This window comes from Bison bison, unplaced genomic scaffold (genome assembly GCF_000754665.1).
Source record: "Bison bison bison isolate TAMUID 2011002044 unplaced genomic scaffold, Bison_UMD1.0 scf7180017864035, whole genome shotgun sequence".
NCBI lineage: Eukaryota > Metazoa > Chordata > Mammalia > Artiodactyla > Bovidae > Bison > Bison bison.
In genome coordinates this window covers 6,993,688-7,010,882 of record NW_011494607.1, presented here as the reverse complement: position 1 = coordinate 7,010,882, position 17,195 = coordinate 6,993,688, and the positions used below count along the sequence as shown (strand labels likewise).

The following is a 17,195-nucleotide window of genomic DNA, read 5'->3' as shown; positions in this document are numbered from 1 at the left end:
TTCACTTTCATGCATTGGCGAAGGAAATGGCAACCCACTCCAGTGTTCTTGCCTGGAGAATCCCAGGGATGGGGGAGCCTGGTGGGCTGCCGTCTGTGGGGTCGCACAGAGTCGGACACGACTGAAGCGATTTAGCAGCAGCAACAACTTCAAAGCTAGTCATTTCTCTTCCAATCATTTTGACTGCCCGTCCTAGTGTTATTTTTGGTAACTCCAAATGTAACATGAGGCCCTATTTTTTTTTTGATTCTGAGGCATATTGTTCCTGGAAAACATTTTGCCTCTTGAGGGGTGTAGGGGCAGAAGACGCAGCCAAACCAAAGATGAGAAGGAAGGATTTATTACTTGCGCAAGTACGGAGATGTGGGGGTTGCCAATAGTTACCTTTCCCAGAGCAATATCTTCTCAGGTGGCAAAATCGGGGAGGTTTTAAGCTAAAGGTATTGTGCATTTTCGTGAAGGGGCTTGAGCAGGTGAATTCCATATCATATTGAATCAGTGGTTGAGAGTATAAGGTTTAGTTGAAATCACCAGGGTCAGAAAGGATCAACATCTTCATTCCTTAGGTTCTGACCAGACCGAGTTCTTAGCTAGCAGATAGTTAATCCTCCTTCACCTGGGTGGATGCCTAGTTCCAGTAGAGAAATTCAAAGTAGATTGTTTTGTGTATCCCCTGAGGGGTAATTAGGATTCTGCCTTCTCCCTACCTGGTTGTTTGATTGCTTTTCCTTTTTTTCTGTATTCCCTCACTTTCCGAATTTATAACATTTTGAATCTGCCTGTTTGGAACTCAGGGAAGAGCTAGAGCGCTGAAGGGAACTAGAAAGTTTTTTATACCCAAGAGGGACCCACAGGGTCCTGGTTGGTTTCAGTCCTTTTCCTTTGATGCTCCTCCTCAGTCTTGAGGGGATCAGGTGTTAGATAAGAAAGGGAATAACATTTTGGATTGAGAGGTTAATCGTGAACTTAGCAGAGGAACTCGGTTTTAGGGAGAATCAGTTTCAGTATTTAAACAACTCTGTAGTAAGGATGGAAATAAAACACTGGAATGTTAGAGTTCATCAAAAATAATTCTTTTTTTAGTCTTCCAAAAAAGTAAAATCATGCTATTGAAAGCAAAGAAATAAGAGAATCATGTTAACATGAATAATAAAAACATGTTAGTCATGTAAACTATGTCCAGGGTAGGTAGGTTTGGACCTCAGTGTCCAAGCTTTTGTGTAAGTTGGTTACAAACACCCTGAGGTCAAGATAGTGCTGTTACCAGAAATGTATTGTGTTTAATTTTTCAAAGGCTGTATCCTTCGGGCAATGGCACCCTACTCCAGTACTCTTGCCTGGAAAATCCCATGGATGGAGGAGCCTGGTAGGCTGCAGTCCATGGGGTCGCTAAGAGTCAGACACGACTGAGCGACTTCACTTTGACTTTTCACTTTCATGCATTGGGGGAGGAAATGGCAACCCACTCCAGTGTTCTTGCCTGGAGAATCCCATGGACAGAGGAGCCTGGTGGGCTGCCGTCTATGGGGTCGCACAGAGTCGGACACGACTGAAGCGACTTAGCAGCAGCAGCAGCAGCAGTATCCTTCCTTACAGAGAAAGCAAGTTGGGGAAACAGGAATTAATATGTATTGAGTATATTTGTGCTAATTACTTCACAGTCACATTTAAACCTTGGGACACCCCTGCAATAGAGAAGTATTAACCTTGTGATACAGGTGAGCAAATTGAGATTCAGAGAGATTAAATAACCTACCGAAGAGTTGGTTCATGAACAAAGATCTAACTTTGAAATCAGCTCCTTCCTATACACTGTGCTGTTTAGTTTGTGAAGGCGAGGAGCACAATCCGATCATTAAACAGAATGTAACAGAGTTGTGTGACAACATAAACTAAGATTAAGCAAACATGTATTTCCCCAAACAAGATAATTGAGAGATGATCTGAAACAAGGATAAAAATAAAAATATGTGCAATACATACCTTTATGAATGGGGTTCCTTACCTAATTTAGGAATGAAGGAATATGTTACATGAAAGAGCACATTGATTCAGCAAATTTTGATTAATGAGTCAGTCATTTTTTTTTTCTTAAATCACTCTTACCTATTGATATTTTTCATCAGCACCTCCCCACCGACAACCAGTTGTTTGTTCTCTGTAGCTATAACTGTTTCTGTTTGCTTATGTTTGATCATTTGTTTTGCATTTTAGATTCCACATAAAAGTGAAACCATACAATATTTGACTTTCTCTGTGTGACATATCAGATAGTGTAATATCCTCTAAATCCATCCTTGTCATCGCAAATGGCAAGACTCCTTTTTTTTTTTTAATGGCTGGATAATAGTCCATGGTATACATATACCACATGCTCTTTATCTATACATTTATTGGTGGGCACTTACATTACTTCCATATCTTGGCTATAGTAAATAGTGCTGTAATGAACATAAGAGTGCATATATCTTTTTGAATTAGGGTTTTTATTTTCTTTGGATATATACCTAGAAGTGGAATTCATAGATTGTATGGCAGTTCTTGGAGAAGGCAATGGCACCCCACTCTAGTACTCTCGCCTGGAAAATCCCATGGACAGAGGACCCTGGTGGGCTGCAGTCCATGGGGTCGCGAAGAGTCAGATACAACTGAGCGACTTCACTTTCACTTTTCACTTTTAGGCATTGGAGAAGGAAATGGCAACCTACTCCAGTGTTCTTGCCTGGAGAATCCCAGGGATGGGGGAGCCTGGTAGGCTGCCGTCTATGGGGTCGCACAGAGTCGGACACGACTGAAGCAACTTAGCAGCAGCAGCATGGCAGTTCTAGTTTCAGTTTTTTGAGAAATCTCCATACTGTTTTCCATAGTGGCTTCATCAATTTACATTCCCAACATCAATGCACAAGGGTTCCCTTTCTCCACATCCTCACTAACACTTGTTATTTGTTGTCCTTTGATAATAGCCATTCTGCCAGATGTGAATTGACATCTCATTGTGGTTTTGATATGCATGTGCCTGATGATTAGTTATGTTGAGCATCTTTTCACGTGCCTATTGGCTGTCTGCATATATTGGAAAAACGTATGTTCGAGTCCTCTGCCCATTTTTTAATTGGGGTTTTTTTTTGTTGTTTTTTTTTTGAGTTGTATGAATTCTTTATATATTTCAGATGCTAATCCCTTGTCTGGAGAAGGCAGTGGCACCCCACTCCAATACTCTTGCCTGGAGAATCCCAGGGACGGCGGAGCCTGGTGGGCTGCCGTCTATGGGGTCACACAGAGTCGGACACAGCAGTAGCAACCCCTTGTCTGGTGTATCATTTGCAATTGTCTTCTCCCATTCAGTAGGTGACCTTTTTTGTTTTGCTGTGCAAAAGTTATTTAGTTTGGTGCAGGCTCGCTCACTTATTTTTTGTTCCTTTGAAGTACTACTTCTGCCATAGGTCTCAGAGTGTATGATATTTTGTGTGCACCCTTTTAAGAGTGGAGTCTGTTTCCTGCAAACAGACTGGCTCTCCCGAAAGTTAACCCTTCCACCGTTCAAAGCCAAATGTTCTGAGTACTTGTTTTTCTGGTGCAAGACCTCCAGGCTAGGGAGCCTGATGTGGGGCTCGGATCCCCCGCTCCTCTGGAAGAACCTCTGGTCTTGTAATTTTCCTCCCATTTGTTGTCCATTTGGGAGTATGGGTCTTGATTATACTATTCTCCACCTCTCCTAGCCATTGTAGTTGTGGTTCCTTCTTTATATTGTTAATTGTAAGAAGACATTTTTTGCTAGTCTTCAGGTCTTTCTCTTCAATAGTTGATCTGTAAATAGTTGTAATTTTGCTATACCTATTGGAGGAGGTGAGTTCAGGGTCTTCCTACCCAGTCATCTTGGACACTCCTGCTAACTGGTTCATGGTCTCATCTTTCCTTCTTGAACACTAGCGACCCAGCTGAGATCTTTTTATGTTGTCATTTCTCTGGTTCTTGGAGTCTAAAGTTTTCTAAGCACTTTCTAAGCACCTAAAGTTTTTAAGCACCTCAGACCCCAAGCTGAAAGTAAATGGAATATGGGTTCTTTCCTGGCATGGCTTCAGAGTAATTTGAGAAACAGTCATATAAACAGGTTGCTGCAGTGCAGTCTGTAACCACTGTATTAAAACCATGTGTGAAATGCTGAGGGAATATGGAGAAGATAGCCTGTTAGTGTCAGAGAAGGCTTTGTGGAAAAGGTGCTGTTGAGGAGAGGTTGAGTTGCAGTATACTAAGTGAGGAGAGTGAAAGCTTGGTGGGGATAGGATTTTTCATGAAGAGCATGTCCATAGACACATAAGACAGCATGGCATGCTCATGGAACCACAATATTTGGGGATGACTGATTCTTTAGAGTATACCTCTGATGCTTACTTCAGTAAGTTCTTTTGATTCTGTTTTCAAAATAATATCTTGAATTCATCCACTCTTTTCCCATTGCTGCTGTTCCTTCTTTCCCCCAACCCCAAGCCAAACCACCATTGTCACCTGCATCAGCTCCTTACAGCAGCATTCTGATGGGTCTTTCTGTCTCCATTCTTGCCTTCTCTCCAGTCCATTCTCTTTATAGCAACAAAAGTGACTTCTAGAGCATAAATCAGATCACTTATCTGTTTAAAACTACACAAACTCACTGTCAGAACCTTAACATCTTTCTTTCCAACAGTAATTCATGCCACTCTAGCCCTTTCTGTAGGATTGTAGCCGCACTGTAATTTTCTTATTTTCCAACCTAGTAAGTTCTTTCCATTGCCATCACATTCAGATTGCATAGATTATTCCCTGTGCCTTGAAGAAATGCACTTTGTACTATGACTTCCTATACTAGATGGAAGTTGCACAGAACAATAGTTTGTAATCTGTGTGCATTCTTTTCTATTCTGTACTGCTTCATTTTCCCACAGAAATCCTGGTTGGAACTCACTGAATTTATTCCCAACTGACAACCTATGGTTTGATAAATATGTCCTCCAGTTGTTCTCCGTCTCAGTCCCTTGTCTGCTTCTGTCATAACACTTTTGAGTTAATTATTTTGTCATGGTTTACTTGTTTTGGTGTATGTTATAAGCGTCATGAAGACAGAGAGCATGTTTTCTTCACTGTTCTTTGCCCAGATCAGCAAAGTGCCTGAAAAATACTTGTTGGGATGTAATATAAACTTTTCAGTTTCTCCAAATAAGTTCATAATTTTAAAACTGTGAGATGACATGGTAAAAGGGTGCAAAGAATTCAAACTCCAGTCCTTTCATTAATGTAACAGATTTACTCTTGGCAGCTTTTAATTAATCTGTCAGCTATCAGATGATGGTATTGATTGCTAATTTATTGCAAGGATTGATGATGATGATGATGATGATATGGAATATCTTACTTGTACCACGCAGCATTTTACTGAACTTTACAGGGCTATTGATAAGCTTTAATAATGTAATATTAGCACAGAGGGCTTAGTGTTGAAAACTGTGAAGAGTTTGTGATTTTACCCTACAAGTTAGTCAGCCACAGTTCATGGACAGTGGCAGAAAATATAAGAGCCCTGGGAGAAAGGATTATATTATTTCATTATTCCCAGCAAAAGTAGTAGCCAGAGTATCAACATTTTCTTGTGTGGATTCCCCAAGCTCCAACTCTTCCCAGAGGGCCCTGTGCAGAGGGTCAGATGATGTGTGTTATATAGGAGAGGACCCTGAGACTTTTGTAATGACAGCAGGCATTTTCCCCTTTATTCTGATGTGCAACACTATTTTTGTCTCACATAGCTATCTGTAATACAAATATCCTTGAAAAGATAGTCCAGGACAAAGAGCAGTTGGGTTTTGCATAAGACTTGCAGAAACTTAGAGTCCCATAGAGATTTGTCTCCCAACCCTCAGCACAGTGGTATGTAGATGAGGTGTTCAGTACTTGATATTAGCATCTCATTTAATCATCTCACTCATCTTATGCTCTTGGCAGCATTATCTCCACTTCATAGAGGAGGACACTTAGACTCAAGAAGATGGAGAGAATAAAGTCACAGAGCTACAGAACTGTGGAGTTCAGTGACTAACCAACCCAACTGATTCAAAACACACATTGTTTGGATTCTGCACTATGACCTTGGTAAAATGTTCAGCACTCTTGTCTGGCTCAGAAACATAATGACACGGTACAGATTTGTTTCCCTTTCTCACTTGCTTTTCCTTTAGGTTTTGATGCTGAGGATAAATTAAGCCAGTTCATTTTAATTCCTTTTAATTTTGAAGCAATTTCAAACTTACGGAAAAGTTGTAAGAGTAGTAGAGAGAACTCCGTACACCCTTTTTCCAGATTCACCAATAAATGTGTTACACATTTGCTTCATCATTATCTTTATATCTGTATGATCTGTTTTGTTGTATCATTTGAGAGTAGGTTTCATAAATTAACTCCTAATGAACTTTCATAAATGAACCTCCCAATACCCAACTGTTTACTTCTAAGAACAAGGCTTACCTTAGATAACCACAGTTCAGTTACTAGATTCATATCACACTGATAGACTTTTTCTAAAATTTAATTTACAATCCATTCCTGTTTTGTTGATGTTTTTCAACAGCCTTTTTTTCCAGTATAGGCTCACTGCATTTCATTGTTATGTGACTGTTATATTTTAAAGACCTTAAGCTCCCCTCCTCACTAATTTATTATCTATTGAATATATAAATTGATAGAGGAGATACACTGATAACAGTGAATAGCAGACACAGCTCCCTGACTGCTGAGTTGTGTTGTCAAATCTCATGACCTCAAGGAGCTGTTAAACCAGTCCAGTTGTTGTCATCTAGTCCTAAGCTGGAGTATCTCCCCAACATAAATTTTGCAGCTTAGGCCTGGTAATTTGGGAAGATACTCTCACACATTCGGGTGAACCACAGCAACAACTGTATTATCTAAATGTGTAGTTTACTTCCAACCTGTTCTTACAGGCTCACCAGCATTCAGTTCAGCTTCAAACCACAAGTTCTTTAAGACTCGTGCTAAATTTCTTTCATTATAAATAACTGCAGGTAACTTACTGTCAAATCACTTGGGAAGTTCTTTTTTGATTTAGGTCATACCTTTGACTATGCCAAAGCCTTTGTGTGGATCACAGCAAACTGTGGAAAATTCTTCAAGAGATGAGAATACCAGGCCACCTGACCTGCCTCCTGAGAAATCTGTATGCAGGTCAGGAAGCAACAGTGAGAACTGGACATGGAACAACAGACTGGTTCCAAATCGGGAAGGGAGTAAGTCAAGGCTGTATATTGTCACCCTATATGCAGAGTACATCATGAGAAATGCTGGGCTGGACAAAGCACAAACTGGAATCAAGATTGCTGGGAGAAAATATCAATAACCTCAGATATGCAGATGACACCATCCTTACGGCAGAAAGTGAAGAAGAATGAAAGAGCCTCTTGGTGAAAGTGAAAGAGGAGAGTGAAAAAGTTGGCCTAAAACTCAACATTCAGAGGACTAAGATCATGGCATCTCTCCCATCACTTCATGGCAAATAGATGGGGAAGCAATGGAAACAGTGAGTGACAAACTTTATTTTTGGGGGCTCCAAAATCACTGCAGATGGTGACTGCAGCCATGAAATTAAGAGATGCTTGCTCCTTGGAAGGAAAGTTATGACCAACCTAGACAGCATATTAAAAAGCAGAGACATTACTTTACCAACACAGGTCCGTCTAGTCAAGGCTATGGTTTTTCCAGTAGTCATATATGGATGTGAGAGTTGGACTATAAAGAAAGCTGAGCGCGGAAGAATTAATGCTTTTGAACTGTGGTGTTGGAGAAGGCTCCCGCAAAGAGTCGGACACAACTGAGCAACTGAACTGAACTGAAGTTTCAGTTGATACCTTGTTTGCTGACTATTTGAGTCTGAACTAGTTCAGACCTGAAGAAATTCTGCACATGTGGGAATATTGGTGCACTGGCTCTTGCTGGCAAACGTACACCTGGGATCTGGTTATAGTAGAGTCAGAAATGAGGAATAACCAAGGATAATTGATAGTTTAAGTAATTCAGAATCTGGAAAAAAGATTGATCATCTTTCAAGAATTTTGAAACTCATTGCCTTGTAGACTGTTATCTGGATAAAAATATAGAATTAATTTTCTATAAGGTATCAGTTCTGCCACATATATGTTTGGTTGCTAAAGCATAAGGATCTTTTTTTCATCAGCTAAATTAGGATTTTTTGTGTGGTTATTGGAGATTTTGATCTGGAACCTGGCAAGTTAAACTCCTAACTGAATTTCAAGTCTATGTAGACTAGCCACACTGATAGTATATTTTTTTGACTCTGTGTTCAGTTCCTGACTACCAAATGTGGGACTTATGTGTGCTTGTGTGTAAGGGAAACAAATTGTTGAGAACTGCCCTCAAGCTGATTAATTATTGTCTTTTTCATGCCAGGTATCCTGGGAGCCAGGTTCTGTTACATTGGAATCTTTGACTTTAGGTTGCCAAATCCAAGGTTTAGAATTGTACCTGGCACATTGTCAGCATTCAGTAGGTGTTATTATTGTGTTATTCATGAGAATCTCTGGTGATAGGTTCCCAAACCAGATCTGGCATATGTGAATTTTCACTTTGATTCTCCCTTTTAGACATGGTTCTGCTTTCAACCTCAGGGTTCCTCTTTGCTCAGTTGTAAGTTATTTAGTTTATTTTTCAAGGACTGTGCCTTGTGGATTTTATTCCTCTGTCTTCAGGTTTAAATTTTTGAGCCTTAGTCTTCTTTTAGTGCTTTATTTTCAACTAAATAAACTTCTGACATATTCTTTAAAAAAATTTTCTTTCACTATTATGAGGCCTCAAGTGGATAGCTAGCAAAATGCCCTTGTTATATCTGTGGTAGCCCCAGATGAAACCCAGGAGAACACTTTTACCTAAAGGGAAATAAAAAAGAAATCTGTAGCCAAAGAAACTCTTAGGTCACTTTCTCATCAGAGAAAACACTAATTTCAATCTCAGAGACAGTTGAAGAAAGTCCTATTATTTCCAGAATAATTTGGAACCTATGAGACTGTAAGGAAATGAAAAACCATGCTCTCCAATATTTGACAGTGGTTCTTAATGTTTTCTTATTTTTGTGTATTTGCCCCATCCATTTGAATTATACTCCTTGAATTAAAAACCCTCCCTCAATTGGGCACTGATTGTTAACATGGGAGGCAGCTGGTTTCTCCTTTTGCAATTTGTCTCTAGCTTTGTCTACTTGAGACGAGAATCACCTGAGAAGCATTAAAAACAATTCCTAAGCCCAGGTCCCTTGGGCTGTAATGGGGTAGGGGCCTTGAAGTTCTAAACCTTATCAGGTGATTCTGATATTCACTCAGGCTTGATAGCAGCTAGCTAAAGATGACCAGCAGCGGAAAGGTATGGTACAGTGGTCCCCATGTTTTACTTCAGATTAGAATCAATCCCAAGAGCTTTTTAACATCTGTTGCTCAGGTCACACCCTGTATTAATTAGAATATTTGCATGTGGGAGCCAGACTCCAGTGTTTTCTAAAGATCCCTGGGTCATTCCCATGGGCAGCAAAATGTGGAAACCCCTGGTATAGTGATTAAGAACAGAAGATACAGGTTTAAATCCAGCTTCTCTGATAAGTAGGTAAGTTCACTGTACTTCATTTGTAAAATGGAAAATTATTTAGCTCCCTTATAGACTTGGCATTAAGATTCAATGAATTAATAGAGTGCTCAGGATTGTGTTTTATATATTGTATAAATGTAGTACTCATTAGTCATTATTATCTCAGAGTTTTGAGGATGTGGTATTTTGAACCACCTTTCCACACTACTACCCCCAGAGGCTGGAGTTGGGGACCTAATTATTATCCACTAGCCTAGGTAAAAACTTTAGCACCTGTTTGGTCAGGCCATTCAAGATGGCTGTTCCCTTGCTCTCTGTATTCTCTGCTGACCAGGCCCTGCTTCACCCACATGACTATCCAATCCTCTTAATTATAGAGCTTACTCAGTTACTGCCTTCTTTCTTGAACCCTCCCTCAGCTGCTGGTTTTTCTGGTAACTGGTGAGCCAACCTGATGGCAGTTCCGCCTATAAATGAATGGTAGCTCCTTCTTCCCCCAAGTAGCAAAAATGGCTGTTGTGTCTTGTCTGCTCTACAGGGTGGGATGTTTTCCAGGTCCTAGGCTTCAGACGGGAGAAGGCAACGACACCCCAGTCCAGTACTCTTGCCTGGAGAGTCCCAGGGACGCGGGAGCCTGGTAGGCTGCCGTCTATGGGGTGGCACAGAGTCGGACATGACTGAAGCGACTTAGCAGCAGCAGCAGGCTTCAGACATGTAAGATTTTTCTATCTGATAAATCATTAGTGTCTGTCACTGTCTCCTGGTCCCTTTTTTTGGTCTCCAGGCTGGGCATCAACAAGGCTTTCGGGCCTGCAGGGTGCGGTGCAGCAACCCTACATGAAGTTAGGTAACCAGAAAACTGTGTATCTGAACGATACTGCTTAATTTTCAACAGGAATTCCTTAACAGTAGATACTTTTATAAAGTTGTGCATAAAGTAAAAAAACCTTTCTCATTTTTGCAAAAGTAATACCTGCTTATTGTAAAGAATTACAATAAAAAAGGTACCAAGAATATTTTTAAAAATCTCCCCCATAAGTAGTTATCACTAATGTTGACCTTTATTTTAGATACATTTCATTGTAGGTATACAGGTGGAAAAAAGGATAGATAGGCTTTTTATAAAAATTGGGCTGTATTGTAACCAGTTTTTTTTTTTTAAGCTTTACAATGAATAATGTCCGACTGCTAAAAGTATACTATCCTGATTCCTCATATATTCGTAACCTAAATGTAGTTTTAAGTAAAAAGTGTTAAACACAGTTTAGCATGAATTTAACAGTAGCAACAAAAGTACATTTCAAAGAATTATTGATATATTTTCTAAATGAGCCCTCATTTTCTAATGAGCAGTTAACAGATCATGAACAGCATCACAGTTTGGAGCGTTATTTTTTTTTTTAATCTTAATGTTTCAGAGACTCATCTCTACAGAGAACAAACGGGTGATTACCAAAGGAGAGGGGCTGGGGGAATCAGACAAAAGAGGTAAAGGGAATTAAGATGTGCAAGCTTCCAGCTGTAAAATAATTGTCACCAGACACAATGTACGCATAAGGAATATAGTAATGTAGCAACTTTGTATGGTGATAGATAGTAGCTGCACTTACTTTGGCTGTCATTTCATACATCACTGTTGTACACCTGAAACTAATATAACATTGAATGTTAATTTCTTAAAATCTTGATGTTTCAGATTTAGGCAGTATACATGACACTCTTAAGGCTGGTGTAACTTTCCTCTACCTTTTCAGTAACTTTGTCAAAGTTAGTAACACTTATTAATGATATCTGCATACTTCTATTTTTAATTAAATACAATGCTTACCTGGTATATGACCAATCTTCTGATACATGGCTTAATTGGCTGCCTTTGTTTATGAGTAGATTTTTCAAGAAGGGCATTATTTTTTTAACTTTTTTTAAAAAGAAATTATGACTTTTCAGATAAAAAAAAATCCTAGGCATATCAAAAGGAGGGTTAATCACTGGAAAATTAGCGTGTTTAAAAAAACTATGAAAATAGTAGATTTAGGAATAATATTAAAAATCTTTGTTTTAGAAATAAAGCAATAACACCAGATTGTTTAGTTCTGACTTTGATTTTCCAAAGTCTGATACCACAGATGCAAACACCATACAATAATCTAATGTTATTTAAAATTTTTCTGATTTTCATATATTGGCAACTAATTCAATTTAAAAACCAACTGAGCAGATGAAATAAGTGTATCATTTTGTAGCTTCTCCAGTAGATGAAACTCGCCTTATATAAATTCTAAATTATTTGCTTTAACCAGAATGTGATCTTTGTGAATAGTTAGCATGGTGACAAAGTAAAATACATTTATTTCATCTCTGGAGTCTTCTTGATTGGGTGCTTTATTTTTGAAATTTAGTGACTTGACCAGGATGTGTCATTTTCTGTTTCTGTCATTGTATTTTTCTGATGTAGTCATTTATTTTGATCTGTAGATTCCATTTGTTTGTCTCTTTTTTCCCTTTTAAGACAGTCTTTAATCATGGAGAATACTATTAATACCCATGTACCCATCACCCAACCTGAGAAATAAACTATTACAAATACTATTAAAATCCCCTGGGGATCCATCCCTGGTTGCAAACTCTCTTCACATATGAGGTTTTGTGTTTATCATATCTGTGCATGTGACTTACTACCTACGAAAGTACTCCTATATAGTATTCTTTTGCAAGTTATTAAATTTTATATAGGCAGTAATCAAATTTTAGTTATCCTCTGCATGTTGGGGTGTTTTGTTGTTGTTTCTTTGCTTCAAATATTAAAAGATTTCTCCATAATGGTGCACAGAGATCAAGTTCTTTCATTTTACTGGTGAGTGGTGTGCCATGGCAGTAATACACCACAATTTAGATTTAGTTCTTTATTTCAGGGATGCTTTCCCTTTTATTGACAATTATGCCCTGTTACCTAGGTCACACCTGATTCTAGCTGCCACTGATGTGAACAGTTTCACATGTGCTTCCATTTACTTACCATCGACAGCGCTTCATCCTGTCAAAAAGCCTGCTACCAACACAGACTCAGCTTGGGTGGAGTGAACACTCTCATGGAACTCCCGCTCAATCACTGAGAGATGGAGGCTCCTGCTCCCTACTTTTGGATAGACACTTTCAGTATACATTGTATACAAAAGTAAGATAGAAATTAAGCCGCTGTTGCCTGCATCAGTGACCTTGATAGCACTATCTTATATTTACTACTTCTCTTCTCTCACTCTCCCCCATATATCACTTCTGCTCTCAGGAGTCACTTCCCAGATAAACTGCCTGCACGCAGTCCTTTTCCCAGGCCCCGCTTCTGGGGGAGCCACAATATAAATCTGTGAGTACTTTCTATTTTTCTTAGGTTTTGTTCATTCATTTCTATGACTGCTGGTAAATGAGACTAAGGTAGGAGCCCTGCTAAATAAGGCTGCTCCATTCTGTTTGAGAATCTTTTGCATCTCTTCTTGGCACGCTAGCGTGTGGGTTTGTGCTTTGTCTCTCTAGACTTACTGCAGCTGGAGAGCCAGTGTACCTCTTCTTCCTGTTCACTTCTTTGCTGCTGGTGTTGTGTTTTTTAATTTTTAATTGAAGGAGGATTGCTTTTCAGTATTGGTTTGATTTCTGCCATACATCAACATGAATTAGCCAAAGGTGACAAATGTCCCCTCCCTCTTTAACCTCCCTCCCACCTGCTACTCCTTCCCACCCCTCTAAGTTGTTACAGAGTCCTAGTTTGAGTTCCCTAAGTCCTACAGCAAATTTCCATTGGCTATCTATTATTTTAGGGACACAAGTTACCCTAAGGTTGAGTTATCTTGTACCCAGTTTTATTTATCTTTGTCTGATTGCTTTATGTTTTTTTAAAATGTATATTCTCTGATTATCTTAGCCCTTTTATGTTCTATTTTCAGTTCTGACTACACTCTTCCTTTGTATTTAATTATTAGTTCTATAATGTTTGATCATCAGACTCCATTTTTATTTCACTCTGTTTCAGTCATTTAGTTCTTGTTATTATATTCAGACATCTTGAAGCCCTTGTGAAGAATGTCTTTGTATTAAATTGTATTTTTCTTCTAGAGTTCTTTGATCTCTTGTATGCCACATTCATTATTTTTTTTTTTCTTGCAGTCCCTGCCCCTGCTCTCTCCTTATCGAGCTGTCTTTCAGTTTGTCTGTTTTTCATGCCTGTTCTTTTTCATCTTACTAGTGCTTGACAGCTCTGCCCAGACTTCATATTTGCTTCCTGATTGTGTGGGCAACTTCCTTACTCTCCATATCAGCATTATTCTTGGCTCAGCTCACTTTTGTGGTTACAAAATATACACTCTGCAGCTTTCTACTCCTCTTCTGTCTCTCCAGGAGGTCGTGGTGACCTGTACACATTACTCCTGAACTCTGACTTGGCATATTTTTGCTGCTAGTTCTGACATTTTTCTGTCTTCCTATAAAAATTTCTCCTATGACTCTTCCTGCCCATGCAACACAATATCAGGATTTACTCCCTGTGATTGGGGCGTATATTGTGTTTCCATTGTGGAGGCCCTCAGATTCTAGCCCTAGAATCTTCACTTCTGCTGGAAAGTGCCCTAAATCACTTCTCTGTTTTACCCGTTCTTGCCTGCAGTTCTGTAGCATCTATCAGTCATAGATGGGTGGGTGGGGGTGGGGGTGGGGGTGGGGGCGGGGTGGAGAATTCAATGTTTTCTCTCCAGATTTGGTGTATTAATGAGGTGGTTAATTCACTTTAGGAGCTTTGCCAAACAGCTGCTCCATTTCTTCTCAGAATCTGCTGTATCTTTCCTTGGTTTCCATTCTTGAAGTTTATAACTTTGAGCTGTGCCTATCATATTGTATTTGTTGATGGAGAACCAACCAACCTCTAACCTTCCCTCCTTTCTCCTTTTCTTTCTTCCTTCCTTTTCATTTTAATTTGTTAATGGGTAGGAAATGGGAGATGATTAAAGAAGACTTCTTTCTACTACTTAATCCCCAAGTCTGTCTTTTGGGTTTTAATTGTGGGAAAATACACATAGCGGGCAAGTACACATAGTTGGATGGCATCACTGACTCCATGGACATGGGTTTGAGCAAACTCCGGGAGATAGTGACAGACAGGAAAGCACAGTGTGCTGCAGTTCATTGGGGTCGCAGAGTCGGACACGACTGAGCAACTGAACAACAACACATAACCAAATTTACCATTTTTTTAATAGTGTTTTTTTATTGAAGTACAGTTGATTTACAGTGTTTAATTTCTGCTGTACATCAAAGTAATTCAGTTACACACACACATATATATACATTCTCTTATATTTTGCATGATGGTTTATCATAGGATACTGACTATGTTAATAGTTCTCTATGCTATATGGTAAGATGTTATTTATCCATTCCATATATAATAGCTTACATCTACTAACTCCAGCCTCCCACTCCACCTCTCCTTCACAAGTCTGCTCTGTTTGTCCATGAGTCTCTTTCTGTCTTGTAGATAAGTTCATTTGTGTCATATTTTTAGATTCCACATATTTGTTGTTCGTTGGCTCAGTTGTGCCCGACTCTTTGCAACCCCGTGGACTGCAGCGCGCCAGGTTTCCCTGTCCTTCACCATCTCCTGGAGATTCCACATATAAGTGATACCATTTGTTATTTGTCTTTCTCTTTGGCTTACTTCACTTATTATGATAAATTCTGGTTGCATCCATGTTGCTGCAGATGGCTTTATGCTTTTTATGGCTGAGTAGTATTCCATTGTGTGAGTTTCAGTTTTACTCAGGGACCTTGCTGCTGCTACTGCTAAGTCACTTCAGTCGTATCCGACTCTGTGCGACCCCATAGACGGCAGCCCACCAGGCTCCCCCATCCATGGGATTCTCCAGGCAAGAACACTGGAGTAGGTTACTCAGGGACCTTACTGATGACTGTAGCCTGGGAGACCGCTACTTTGCAGCTCTGAGTGAATTGCTCTAAAGAGGTAGGAAGAGAAGCCAGTTGAGTCGTGGCTGTTGGCTAGGGAATGCGTACAGTCAGGCTTACATCTCAGTAAGAGATTACAGCTAATCACAAGGAACAAATGTCTCAGTTAATTATTTCAGTGCTGCTTCAGATATAGGAAGGTTCAAGAATCTGGGTTATTAAAATTCTTGCTGAGATGTACATAGACCTTTCTAAAGGGGCCTGATTTTCCAAAGCACAGAATGCCTCATTTTTTTTGTCGGGTGTATTATTGGTCAGCAACTACAGTGGCTAATGACTTAATTTGTTTATAACTGCATGACAGTCTTTTATTTTTCAGCAGAGTTTAGATATATTTAAAATAGGCAAAAATATAATAGAAGAATAGGCAGAAGATCTTATTGCTATGGATAAGTTTGAAAGACATGGCCGAAATAAAACCCTTTAAAGGAAGAAGGAAATAATACTTATTACATGCTTGTTATGTGACACAGTTTTGTTAGTCTTCACAAGAGCCCTAGTTTATTATTAATAGATTTGTTATCCCTGCTTTTCAGATAGGAAAACTTAAGCTCATTGATGTAAAATGACTTTCTCAAGGACTCATAGATAGTAAAAGTGGACCCTTTATTATTGATGTAGCTGTACTGGCAGGAACATTTTGCAATATAAACATGAACTATTACAGTCTTTATTTGGTAAATGCTTTGGAACTATTTATCCACTACTGAGCAAGTGTCTTAAGGAAAAAAAGCCTTTTTTGTAAAGTATACAGTAATTCAATTCCTAAAGGCTAGAATTTAAAAAGAAAGACTGCACTCTGAGATTTAAACTTAAAGAATCAGCATATGCTAGATCAAAGCAGAACTACCGAGTATCCTAAACATAAATGATAGCTCCAGGTCTGCAAGTTTTAACCTTTTTTTAGGTTTATGAAATTTACCAATTTATTTTGATATTAGGGTAGATATTATTACTCATAATGGGGGTAGTGGCTTTAGTTTTATTCCTCTCCTTCTGAACACTTACAAACACCTCTGAAGAGGATTAAGATTGCTTCTTAATCTCTTCCAACGTTCTTTTTTTATTCACCCCGTTGTTCCCTTTCCCTTCTCTCACCAGCTATGACTTGACCATTGCAGAGGTTGCATAAAGATTGAGGAATTAGGGGAGAAAGGTGAAGACAGTTTTAAATTCATATGACTGTACTGCTGTTTCACTGTTTTGTTTTCATACATTTCTCTTTGAAAGGATATAGATGTGACATAGAGATTAAATGTAGGTTCTGCTTATAAGATAGCTTGTGTTCACATCTCTGTTTTTCTGCTTAAGCAAATTACATAAATTCTCTGAACTTCAGTTTCATCACTCATGAAGTCTACAATAGTGATCCATGGAATTATTTGGGAGAAAAACTAGGCGTGTAAGAAATCTCTATCATGTGAGAATCATTCAATAAGTAAGAATGTCTCCTTCAACAAACTTTGAGTTTCTGATGAGGGTCAGTCAGTGAGCTTTTCAAAAATGCAAGGGAGTAAACTTGGTAGAGCCTGTGGGTCAGGTTCCTCCCGCCCCCCCCC

The 17,195-nt window shown here is 39.1% G+C and overlaps 1 protein-coding gene across 3 annotated transcripts in view; it reads left to right on the top strand.

Annotated features, from left to right (window-relative positions):
• The window catches only part of RARS2 (arginyl-tRNA synthetase 2, mitochondrial), a 73,579-nt gene that overhangs the window by 830 nt on the left and 55,554 nt on the right, over positions 1–17,195 (top strand). For 2 of the 3 annotated variants that reach the window (XM_010834683.1, XM_010834682.1), the window contains exon 1: positions 12,894–12,994. The exons of the other annotated variant lie outside the window; for it this stretch is intronic. The gene's annotated coding sequence lies outside the window, so the exon portion shown is untranslated. Of the gene's footprint in view, positions 1–12,893; positions 12,995–17,195 lie in introns of those variants that run through there. 3 annotated transcript variants of the gene reach the window in all.